At 43.9% G+C, this 12893-nt stretch overlaps 1 protein-coding gene across 1 annotated transcript in view; it reads right to left on the reverse strand.

Annotated features, from left to right (window-relative positions):
* The window catches only part of SLC16A2 (solute carrier family 16 member 2), a 99218-nt gene that overhangs the window by 22985 nt on the left and 63340 nt on the right, over nt 1–12893 (reverse strand). The gene's annotated exons all lie outside the window — the stretch shown is intronic.

Raw genomic sequence — 12893 nt, forward strand, 5'->3', positions numbered from 1 at the left:
CTTTTCATAAATCGCTTTGAGTTTTTTGAGCTGTTTATTTTTTTTACAATCAAGCTGCAAATAAATTTTATGAAATAAATCAATATTAACAGAGTTCAGGAACACATTTCAGCTATGCAAAAACAATCAAGGTGTGAAGAAGGACCAGTGACAGGTGTGATGTCAGGAGAGTTCCAAAGGCCAATAGATTCAAATGACATGAAACAAAATTCTTTTTTTCCAAATAATTTTTTGGGAAACTTTTCTATCATACAATGCAATAAAAAAATATTAATCTAAAAAAAGAAGAATAAGAGTGAAGAAAATTCAAAGCCCTCTCTGAAAGGTAGATCTTAATCCTTGTCTCACACAGAAGAGGGTGGACCCAACTGGTTAGAGTGTGATGGTCATAACGCCAAGGTTGCCGGTACGATCCCCGTATGGGACAGTTATATATTCCTGCCTTGCAGAGGGTTGGACCCGATGATCCTCAGGGTCCCTTCCAGCTCTACAATTCTATGATTCTATAATCCTATGACCCTCCTAGCTCTCACCTGGGAGCTTCCCTTTCTTCTCCCAGTCTCCCACTCTGGGAGAAGTTCCCTTCCCTGCCTCTCGCACAGGGTCCTTCATCAACCAACCATCACCTTCATGTGCATACAATCCTTTCAATGACCCAGAATAGCGGACACACACACACACACAGCAAGGGGAACAAAAGAAAGAGAAGAAAGATAAAAGTAATAAAAGAATTAAAACAGAAAAAAACAAAAAGCGAAAGAAAAAGGGCTTCTGATTCTCTGTTTGTCAGATACAGTACATATAAAAAGATTATTCAAAGTATTCCAATTATTCACTCCAGGATGACATCCAGCTGTTCCCCCACCTGTTAGGTGATATTTCCCCAACCTTCAGACCCAAACATCTCAAGTCCATTCATTTTCCTTTCCACACAAAATATGGGTTCCTCAATTGTTATTATCAATTTACGTCATCAAGAATCACCCTCCAGTCCAGCACAAGAACTTTACCTCCAGTAACTTCAACAACTATTCCTCCATGTTGAGAAACAATAAACCCTTCATCTTTATTCACACAAGAGCACCTGTGTGAAGATCCTCACAATTTTATCATCAATTGCCACCAACTTTAACATTTTGCTCTCCCTGTTCTGGCAGTCCTTTATCAATAATATTCTCCAAAAGTTCTGTGTTTTCTTTAACCTCATTTTCCATCTCATCTTTTTCTGGTCTATTTTGATTCACTATCATATCCATCTCAGCTCTGATCTCTTTTAGCTGCTCATGCAATAGCTGCTACACAATGCCAACAGATGACCCTCAGGATCTCCTTCCAATCTATTCTATGATTCCATGAAATTTCCCTTCTCTACCTCTTTGTTGCTGTTTCTTTCTACCAAAACTACCTGTAAAATTCAGTTTTAAAGCCTGCATGTTGCATTTCTTGTTCCCCTTAAAACCTATATTATGCCTCCTGTGTGAGATATTTTCTCCAGGTGTCCAAAGAAACAGGTTTCTACTTTCATCACTTGGCTGATGGGGTGCTACCTTTGGATATGCTGCCTTGCCTAGTAGCTCAGCCTCCCCATCATGGTACTATTAAATCAATTGAAAAGGAGGTCTGTCCATGCAGCTTCTGGATGGTCTTGTTGTTCTGTAGTTATGAGTTTCCGTTTGTACTGCATGAATTCAGCAAATGACTTGGTCTCCCAGTACAGCCAGTCCTCATCACGCCTCAAGATATTCAGAGAACAGCAAGTGCCCAATTAAGAAGGAAGCTAAGATGTCCAGAGTGCTTTCTTCAACCCAACCTTTTCCCAGACACTCAGCACAAAGAAACCTTCCATTGTGAGAGCAGATTATCTTTCAAATTAATTATATTTTCCCTCCCCAAACCAATTTAGCCAAAGGCTTTCCTGTAATAAATTGAAAGCTTTAAAAAAGGACAATAATTGAGACACAGCAGGGGGTCCCTGGGATCGACTTCACTCCAACTGGGCTCCTGTTTGGGCAGGGTAAAATACAACCAGAGAAAGGGCAGACGGGAGGCAAACCTTTACTGCAAGTGGCTCTTTTGCATACAAACAGGGCACACAGTGTAATCAAGTACTTCTAATAGGATTACGTGGCTCACTTCCAAAATACTGCAAATAATAGATATATATGAAAAGGTGCAGTTGTGGGGTAGGTGGGGGTGAGGCTGGAAAAAGCAAGCTGGAGCCGACTTATTAAATTGGATACTTCCAAAAAATGTTCCTGCCTATTGAACCTGCAGCAGTAAAATGTTATATGGTCTCTGTATGGTTTGAAATTCATCCTGTGATGTGGTTGTTAAGGGGGAATTTAGTCCAAGAAACACTGACACAAAAGCTTCTTGAGATATTAAGTTTAATGGACCAGATTCAGAATGCAATTAAGAAGGATTTACACATGAAGAGTTGGACTGAAATTTGGTCACATGGGAGAAGATCCAAAAAAGCATGCACACAAAACCCACTGACCTGGAGTTCAGAAAGTTTTGCTTTCTCCCCCTTCCCTTAAAGGGGGAAAAAGGCTGTAGAAGAGCTGTTCCTAATCTGGTGATCTCCAGATGTTTCAGGCTGGGGCTGATGGAAGTTATAGTATAAAACAACTGTAGGGCACCAGATTGGGGTGGCTGTTCTGGAACAGTAGTCTTCAGCTTCTTCAGACCTTTAACTTTTAACCCAAACAAGCATTTCAGAACCTATTGCTTAATTTTTTACTGTGTATTTGTATGGTGGTAGTGTTGCTGTTAAAATCAGTCTGTGACTGGGTAATGGGTACCAACCCACCTGCTGAAGACCACTGGTCTATGGCCTCCAATTTGTAGAAGTTGTATTTGCTGGCTGAAACTGGTGAAAATTGGGAGGGAAACTCCATTCAACTTTACAATACTGATAGCAGTATTTACCAGGCCATGTCTTCTGCCCAGATTTGTTGTTCAGTGAGGAATGTGTACTTTGGATACTCAGGATACTCAGAATAATGCAGAGAAGAAATGATGCTTACTGATAACCATGTTAAGTCCGTGTCACACAGGGACTGAAGTTTTTCCATATGATCAGCCATCACAGAAGAAGTCATTTGTTGCTATGCAAACTGTGATGCTTTGAACAAAGCATGACAAGATTAAGTGTTTGGTCCTTTTAACATGGCACAGTTGGCATTTGGTGAGCTTCTGTGCCAGCTGGTCAGTATAATAATACTATCTAAGAACTGGTACCTGAATTTGCTTTCCTTTCCCTTCCCTCTCTGCCCCTTCCCCCTTGCATGTCATGCTTTTAGACTATAAGCCTGCAGGCAGAACTGTCTTGTTTTACTTGGTTGCACATATGTCACTTTGAGAGACTTTTTGGCTGAAGAATGAGGTACTTTCTAATTTAGGGAAAAGACGAGTCAGAGGTGGCATGATGGAAGATTATAAAATTATGCATGGCATGGAGTAAGCAGATATAGAACAGTTTCTCTCTCTCATAATGCTAGAGCTCACGGACAGTCAAGGAAGCTGAATGTTGGAAGATCCAGGATACATAAAAGGAAGTCCTCCTTCAGGCAGCGCATAGCTAAACTACAGAACTCGCTCCGACAGGAGGCAATGATGGCCACCAACCTTTAAAAGAGGACTGGGTGCATTCATGGAGGAGAGAGCTATTGATGGCTACTTGCCAGGGCTAGCTGGCCCATCCACAAAGCAAGGTGAGGCAACCACCTCAGGCAGCAGCGTCCACATGGGCAGCAGTTCCCGTCAATCTTTCTTCCCTCCTTGTTCCTGCAGTAGATCTTCCCTCACCTCTTCTTCCTTGGTGTGAAGGGGATGCCTCAGTTTGGAGGCAGAAATGCTTCTGAATACTAGTTGCTGGAAACCACGGGAGGGGAGAGGGCTCTTGTGCTTGGGTCCAGTTTGCAGGCTTCTCACGGGCATCTGGTTGGTCACTGTGAGAACAGGATGCTGGACTAGATGGATGGGCCAATGGCCTGATCCAGGAGGCTCCTCTTAAGTCCTTTACTACTGAGTTGAAGTCCTTACCTATAGAATTTCACCATCTCATGTTTATACATGAAACATCTACCTTTTCATTAACAAATTATTCCCACTCTTTCATAATTATATATATCATTGTTAATTGATTATCATTAGTAGTAGCATCATCATACTTTTCTTTCAGAAAAGTATTCAAGGTGGTATGCACAGTTTCTAGGAGGTCTTTTATCTGGGCACTGACCAGACCCAAACCTCCTTATATTCTGCAAGATTCCTGCATCAGATGTCTTCAGACCATGCCCCTGGATAAGGTGGGGGGAACCTTTGACTGTCCAGAGATTACGGAACTACAATTCCCATCAACCCCACCAAACAAGGTCAATGGCCAAGGAAGATGGGAGATATCATTCAGCAGCATGCAAGGGCCCAAAGTTTCCCCAAACCTGCTGCCCTAGATGAAGGCACAAGCCAGTCTAGTTGCTTGCTGAGATAACTGTATCCAGCAGCTATAGATATTAAGGCTGGATATTTGCAAATGCAGCCCTGGTAAGTGAGACATCTATACAATGGATAATTAATTTTTTACTGACTTGTTTTTCCAGGAACAGAAACAAAAAAGGAAAAGGAAGGAATTGTTTTAAGGCAAAACCTCAAATCTCCTTGGGCATTTTTGCTCAACACTGCTACAAAAACACCACCATTAAAAATTGCCCTCTGTGTTTATTGCAACAAGTCTTTTCATTCATCATAAATTGACCTCTAGAGAAATAGTGGGAAGGCATCTGTTTCTTGGATTAGTGGTTTCCCCCTAAGGACAGGGAAGGGAGCATGCTCACTGGAGGATCAGCAGGCAAGTGCACGACATCCTGTCGCAGGCCTCATCCATTGTACGAATTTCCCCAACCACTTCCCATCTTGCAATTCCATCAGATGGATGCAGAAATAGGATGAAACAACTGTGAGCTGCTTAGGGTATTACAACTGATGTCAGGGGGGAAGAACTAGAAAAGTGGTTCCCAATGGGAGAGGTTCCACCTTCAGCAGGATTACCTAGAGCAGTGTTTCCCAACCTTGGGCCTCCAGCTGTTTTTGAACTACAATTCCCATCATCCCTGACCACTGGTCTTGCTAGCTAGGGATGATGGGAGTTGTAGTCCAAAAACAGCTGGAGGCCCAAGGTTGGGAAACACTGACCTAGAGGGGCACTAAGAGGCAAGGGAAGGTGGATAAATTAATTAAACTAAATAGTTTTAATGAGATTTTAAATAAATGTGCAATTAATTGTTACTGTTTCGAATTTTATTGGGCTATTATCTTCTTTAGGGGGTCAAGCAAATCACTGTTCTGAATAATACAAGGTAGGGGCCACTGGGGAAGAGTTTATGGACCTAAGGGGGAAAACATTCCCAAGAAAGTTTGGGAACCACTGACTAGAACAGTTCCCCTGTGCCATCACCAAGCTTCTGGAATCCTTTTCTTCTGAACCAGAGGCAGCCTTCTCTTTAACACCTGCAAAAGGTTTACACTGAAAACCTTACTTCCTTCTTACATTTCAGGACCCACGTAACTGTTCTAAGGATGTCTCCTGATTAGAAGGAGACAAAACCAGAACAGTGATTCAAGCAGGGTTGCAAGGGGAAGCCTCCTCTGAGTACGTGTAATTCTGCAAGTAATTTGAGAAGATGAGTAGAGCACATGCTTTGCACATGTGTTCAATCATCAGCATTACCAAGTAAGGCTTTGAGTGAGACAGGGTAGCCAATATGGTGTTCTCCAGATGTTTCAGGAGTAGCCCAGTGAAAACAGCTTTTCCCAGAGCCGTGGAATGTTTTGTGTTTGTTTGGGAAAGAAAATTGGGAGACTGGAGATGGAATGCCATGAGCAGGGGGAACTAGCTAGCTGGAATCCTGAACATGTCTTTGCATCCATCTATCTTGAGAGACATCAGAATGCACCTCTGGGAGTGAAGTCAAACCACTGCATTAGCAGCACCAGTGACCTCCCTGGGGTGCAAGCCTGGGCAGTGTGTGGAGGTCCTGGGCTGCCAAGGCAACAAGAACCCCCTCTTGGCCTCACTGACGTGGTCCAAAGAAAAGCAGAGCAATACGTTAGGCACCAATGTGCCTGCAGGAGTTGCCACAAGGAGGCGTATAAGGCCTCCACTCTGGATTTGTGTAGGGTTTACTCCTTAGCCTCTTCTTATCCCAAAAATATCCTGCAAGGCAGAAGAGGTTTAGGATCAGTTTCCCTTTTCCTAGATGAGCTACCTCCCCAGGTTGATGAGTTTCATTTGCCCATCACTTCCCTCTACAGTATGTGCAGAAACCAACTTCTTCAACAGTGGACCCACTATTGGTCTTGTCTGCTCAATCTGCAGGAACCTGTCTTCACATGCAGGGGAAGTCCCTAAATCACTGAGGGTTTGAGATCCATTGGCTACCCTCACCTGGTTTAGCTGGCCAGTTGAAGCTGTTTCCGGGTGTGGCCGCTGTCGCCTGCTGACAGCTTCTAGCAGCCACAGGTGCACAGGTGCTGAGTCCAGGGTGGGGACCCAAGATGGACAAACTACCCCTGAAGGAACATGATGTGTCCGCCGACAGAAGTATTAATCCTCTCCTAACACCCCATAAAACCCTGTACTGTATACATACAGCTCTGAACAGAAACACTCATCTTAGGAAGGTGAGGACACAGCCATTGTTTTGTTGTGGGTCCCACATTCTGTAGGGGGAATTACTGGTTTCTAGAAACTAATTCTAATTTGTTTAGAAAACAGGTTGGCTACAGAGCATTCACTGGGCTTTTGATTTCAATTTTCATATATAACTTTGTAGAAGGGAGGGAGGGGGCACCCCTGTCACAAGCCAACCAGAGTCCAAGCAGGTCTAGCAAACCACACTCAATGTTCCATTCTTAGGCGTATTACAGCAGATTAAGAAGGAATGTAAAGACCAATAAAAAAGGGTTGTTGTTATTCACTAAAGACTTTTATTACCATCATCAAGCTGTCCACTGGGAGGGGGCAGGAACCAAGAATAACCAAACTATTTCACAGCATCTCAACAGCACTTTTGCTTATCAAGCATCCTGACTGCCTCTCTGGCCCATGGACTTCAAATGCAAAGAGAGGGAAACATGATGTGCTGAATTTTAATCCTCAGAGGATGCAACACCCCCCCTTTCTATCTCTCACTTGGGGATTTGCCAGGCAAAATAACCTTATGCTAAGCTTTCATCCCAGTCATCTTATCTTATCTAGGCAGGGATCTGCTTAGAGAACAGTGACTGGGTGTTTTCTGGAAGTTCAGCAGATTCTTCACCTGTGGTGCAAGTCTGACTTGGGGCACATGTCTGCCTATACACTCAGTCTTATTTTTAAAAAGGCTGAAAACATTTTTTTAAAAAAAATAGTCACAGTGCTACTCCAGGGAATGGGGGGGGGGGGGGGGAGAGACAGGACCTAGCCAAGTGGCTTTGCCCCAGACAAGGTTGCCCCACAATTTGAGCTGAACCACACTGCAAACTTGTGGAACTGTGTTTGAGAGCTTGCCCTGAGAAAAGGCTAACTTAAGAAAAGCCCAGCTAGATCAGGCCAGTGGTCCATCTAGTCCAGCATCCTGTTTTCACAGTGACCAACCAGATGCATGTGAGAAACCTGCAAGCAGGACTCAGGTACAAGAGCATCCTCCCCTCCTGTGGTTTCCAGCAACTAGTACTCAGAAGCATGACTGTGCCCAACTGTGGAGGCAGAGCATAGCCATCCTGGCTAGTGGCCATTGGTAGCCCTATTCTCCATGTAAAGGAGGGTTGTGTGCTTGCACCCAAAATTGTGAGTTCGCCCAAACCGGCGCTGCTGTTTTAAAATATTGCACCCACCTTTTTTGCCCTATGTGCGAGCAACAGGAGCACAGAGATGCTCCTCCCAGCTGCAGAGATTGGCAGGCATAAACTAAGGTTTTCACTGCACTGTTGTGTGTGCCTATATAAGCACTGTGCCTATATAAGGGCTGCACTGTGTTGGGTAAGGCACTGTGGTTTGAAGGATGTCAGACTAGACTGGCAAGGGTGATGCGTGTGGTCAGGGAGGACTGACCCTATACCTTAGGGATCCAGGGGAAGTCCAGAGCTCATTGATTGAACATATGCTTTGAATGAAGAGGGTCCCAGGCTCAGTTACTGGGATCTCCAGATAGGGCTTGGGCACTCCTCAGCCTAGGACCCTGGAGAGCCACTGCCCATCAGTGTAAATACTGAGCTAGATGGACCAGTGGCCTGATTTAGTATAAGGCTGCTTCCTTTGAATAGGGAAAGGCCACAGCAGATCCATGGCAGATCAGATGCTTTGCATGCAGAAAGTCCCAAGTCTGAACCCCTCCTCAAGGTCTCCCAGGTCCTAGTTCAACACTAGTAATCCAGGTGTAGGGAAGCTATGGTCCTCCATGGAAGACAACGTCCACCATTCTAGAACTCTAAGCACCGCATCACTCGGGCTCTTTAGCCTTAGTGATGGTGGACTCCAAGCTGTCCTGCATCCTGTGGCTAGGTCCCTTGGTACATTGGGAATTCACATTTCCAAAGCATATCTTGAGGACGCTCAGTTCAGTCGGCCACACATAAATTCAACATCCCATCACCAGGGGTGTGCAAAAAGCACCTTTTACTATGCCCCAGGGGTTGCTCCTGCAAATGCCAAGCATTTTGATAGGTTGCTTCTGGAAGAAAGAATTGCCCTTTCCTCCCTCACTGCAGCCTGCCAAGTCAGGCAGTTTTCTTGGCGAGAGTTTTCTGGCGAGTTGCAAATGTGTGAGGTCAACAATCCTTGAATTTCATTTCCACCATCCCAAGAGACAAATCTGTCTGAAACCATGTTTTCCTAAGAGAGCTCAAATTAGGTATGAAGCTGACCTGAATTATGGTTTCTGGTAAAAACTGCTGGCTGACCAAGTTAAAATCTGGTCGTTGTGGAGATAAGTTTGAGGCTTGGAGAGACATGGCAGGCCCACACAGGGTACGAGATTTTGAGCCACTGGAATTGCAGAGCGACAGATCAAAGCTGCCACACATATCGAGGGTTTGGCTAACATGACTTTCATTCTCAGCACAGGGAATATGTCAATGCAGATTATTGTGTATGGAACAACATCACCTGGATACAATAGCTTAGGGTGAACAATACAGTTGCATTTCTCAGACTTTGTTTTTCAGAGGTTTTTTGTATTTAAATGCAGCAAAAAGCAACAACCGAGGAGTTCAGTTGCACTTTATAAACTATAATAAATTAATAATAATAATAATTTTTATTTATATCCCGCCTTCCCCAGCCGAAGCCGGGCTCAGGGCAGCTAACAACAATAAAATAATACAACATTCTAAAATCATTTCATTATAAAATTAATTCAAATCAAATATATATTCTAAGGCTGTAATCCAATTCCATTTACCTGGGAATAAAACCAGTGCTTTCAGTAGGACTTACTTCTGAGTCAACATGGTCCAGATTGCAGCCTACTACATTTATTGTGGCACAAACTTTCCAAACTTTAACAAATTAGAGCCCAGCATCTGATGAAGAGGATCCCACTCCACAAAAAGCTTATGATGTAATAAATTTGTTAGTCTTTGAGGTGTTGTAAGACTCTATGTTGACTTTTGCTGCAATGGACTAATGCAACTGTCCTTCTGGATATCAGTTTTGCATCTCCCTTGTAGTCAGACCTTCAGTTGATCAAATATTTTGCTTTGCACACCTAGGTAGCCTTTGCTCCTACTATGTATATAGAAAGAGCTGCCTGTTCTATGCTCATCCCTTTGAACTATGTCTTCCTGACAGATGTCTCTGCCAATATCCCTGGAGACTCAGCAGTTGCGTAAGTAAGATTTCAATGGATCATCTCCCATCCCTGCTCTTAAAAAAGGGGGAAAGAAATTTTCAAACACTTTGCTGGTGGTTGGTTCTACCTAGCGCAGAACTGCAACATCCTTCCTTTAATTGAGGAAGGATTGCTATGTTCCTTCCATGGACAGCCAATTATTAGTTGGCCGACTCACCATTCCCATGGCCATAACTCATCTGAGGAACAGAACTTTGCTTTTGAACATGGGGTAGGTACAGTCTATGGCAGCCTTCCCCAGTCTGGTCCCTTGAGAAGTTTTGGGACACAGTTGATCAGCCAGCATGGTCAACAGTCAGGGTTGATAGGAGCTGTAGTCAAAAATACTTGGAGGGCATTAGGTTGGGGAACACTGGTCTATGGATTGTTTGAAGCCTAGGGCATGGCCCACTTGAATTCCAATTGATTTGAAACCACTGAAATTAACTGGATTTTTAATTTCAGATGACTTGCGCTTTGCTTTTGGCCAATGGGCCATCCTTAAGGAAGGTACTCCCATGGACACTGAAGCCACAGCCTTGGTGTTAATAGGAAAGAACCCCTACCCACTGAATCACTGGGCCCACTGAGACTGATTGATTACTCTGTCTTGCCCCTATCCCCAACAGTTATGTGGGAGGGGGAGTTTTGACATCGCTGAGTTCCAGCCAACCAGTGCTTTGCCCAGCACAGAACTGGTGGCCCCTGAGTTCAATCCAGGGAAGAACATGGTACATCTGCACAACCTGGGGCAAGTGAATTTCCAGAGTGGTCTCGCTTTACTAATTATGCACACACCCCACTAAATAATCAAATCCTGCATTTACGGTAATTATCTTGCTGCCTGTTGATTCTAATTGCTCTGTAACTCTTTTAGAAAATACCAAAAGAGAGGGAAATGAATGAAATACTACATGGTAGGAAACTGGGAGGACTACGTAGTTGTTTTGGTTCTTTGGCAAGATCTTAAGGGATGATTCCAACATCTCCCAGGACAAGGAAGTAACAGGAAGACCGTATTAGCAACAAGCTTTGAACAGCATGTTAGAAATTCTGTTAGATGAGTTTGCTTAATGGCTTCAAACAGATCCAGCCAATGATAAAAAGTTAGTTGAGTAAAGTAAACTTGGCTGATGTCACAAAGGCATCAGCGCTTCCCTGAAGCTGGGGGGGGGGGGATGTTCACACCATCTTGAAGATTCAGGACAGAGAAAAGAAAGTATGTATTTCACAGAAGATGTGGTTACAGATAGGTAGCGTGTTGGTCTGCCATAGTCAAAACAAAAAAAATTCCTTCCAGTAGCACCTTAAAGACCAACTAAGTTAGTTCTTGGTATGAGCTTTCGTGTGCATGCACACTTCTTCAGATACACTTCAGATACACTTCAGATACAGTGTATCTGAAGAAGTGTGCATGCACACGAAAGCTCATACCAAGAACTAACTTAGTTGGTCTTTAAGGTGCTACTGGAAGGAATTTTTTTTGTTTTGACAGAAGATGTGGTTAGACTATGGCATGGGTAAGCAAACTAAGGCCCAGGGGCCAGATCCGGCTCAATCACCTTCTAAATCCGGCCTGCGGATGGTTCGGGAATCAGCATGTTTTTACAGAGTAGAATGTGTCCTTTTATTTAAAATGCATCACTGCATTTTAAAATGCATCTGTGGGGCATAGGAATTCATTCTTTTTTCTCCCCCCCCCCCAAATATAGTCTGGTCTCCCACAAGGTGTGAGGGACAGTGGACCGGCGTCCTGCTGAAAAAGTTTGCTGACCCCTGGACTATGGAATTTGCTCCCTCCCCCAATGTAGCAGAGCAAAACACGTGTGATTGGTAGTGAAGTAACCACAGGAGAGGAGAGGGCTGTTATGCCTGAGTTCAGTTTGCAGGTTTCCCACAGGCATCTGACTGGCCATTGTCAGAACAGGATGCTGCACCAGATGGGCTTCATCCAAGAGGCACTTCTTATGTTCTTATTTGCACCTATGGCATAAAGCAAAGGTAAAGGTAAAGGACCACTGGATGGTTAAATCCAATCAAAGGCGACTATGGGGTTGTGGCACTCATCTCACTTCAGGCTGAGGGAGCCGTTGTTTTCCCACAGACAGCTTTCCAGGTCATGTGGCCAGCATGACTAAACTGCTTCTGGCGCAATGGAAAACCGTGACAGAAGCTAGAGTGCATGAAAATGCTGTTACCTTCCTGCTGCAGCGGTACCTATTTATCTACTTGCACTGGTGTGCTTTCGAATTGCTAGGTAGGCAGGAGTTGGGACAGAGCAATGGGAGTTCACCACCATCATGCAAATTCGAACCACCAACCTTCCGATCAGCAAGCCCAAGAGGCTCATTGGTTTAGACCACAGCGCCACCCGCGTACCTCTAATATACAGGTCTATTTGATTGTTTGCAACAGGAACCTGAGAACAAGTGACCTGGACAGAACTATACGTGCTCCTCAAGGATCATCATCCATTCATTTTATTTCTACCCCACTTTTCCCTCCGAAAGGAAGTGCAAAAGAGCCCGCACCATCCAAAATCAAAAACAACAGCAACAACTTGAAATATTAACTGACAGTTCAGTTAATAATCACTACAAATCCATAAAATGATGTATCATTAAACAAGCCACTGTTGTGTAGTGCTTAGAGTGCCAGATTAGGGCTCGGAAGATCAGAGATAAAATCCTCCCACTTAGCCATGAAACTCACTGGGTAGATGACCTTGGGACAGCCACTGTCTCTCAACCTAATCTACACCACAAGGTGAATGAGAAGATAAAATGCCAAGGGGGAGAACCATGATGTCACTGAAAGGTCCTTGGCAGAAAGGTGGGATAGAAATGCAATAATAAATACAACAAATAGAAGGGGATAATAAATTAACACCAAATATACCTCAGCTGAATATATCCTAGAATCAGCAGAAACCAATTGGAAAATAATCCTGTGATGGTTTGACATGTTCTATGTGTGGTTCATACAATGCTACATAAGTGTGCATATGCATATGAGAAAGAT

The sequence above is a fragment of the Podarcis muralis genome, chromosome Z (assembly GCF_964188315.1).
Source record: "Podarcis muralis chromosome Z, rPodMur119.hap1.1, whole genome shotgun sequence".
In the NCBI taxonomy this organism is placed as follows: Eukaryota; Metazoa; Chordata; class Lepidosauria; order Squamata; family Lacertidae; genus Podarcis; species Podarcis muralis.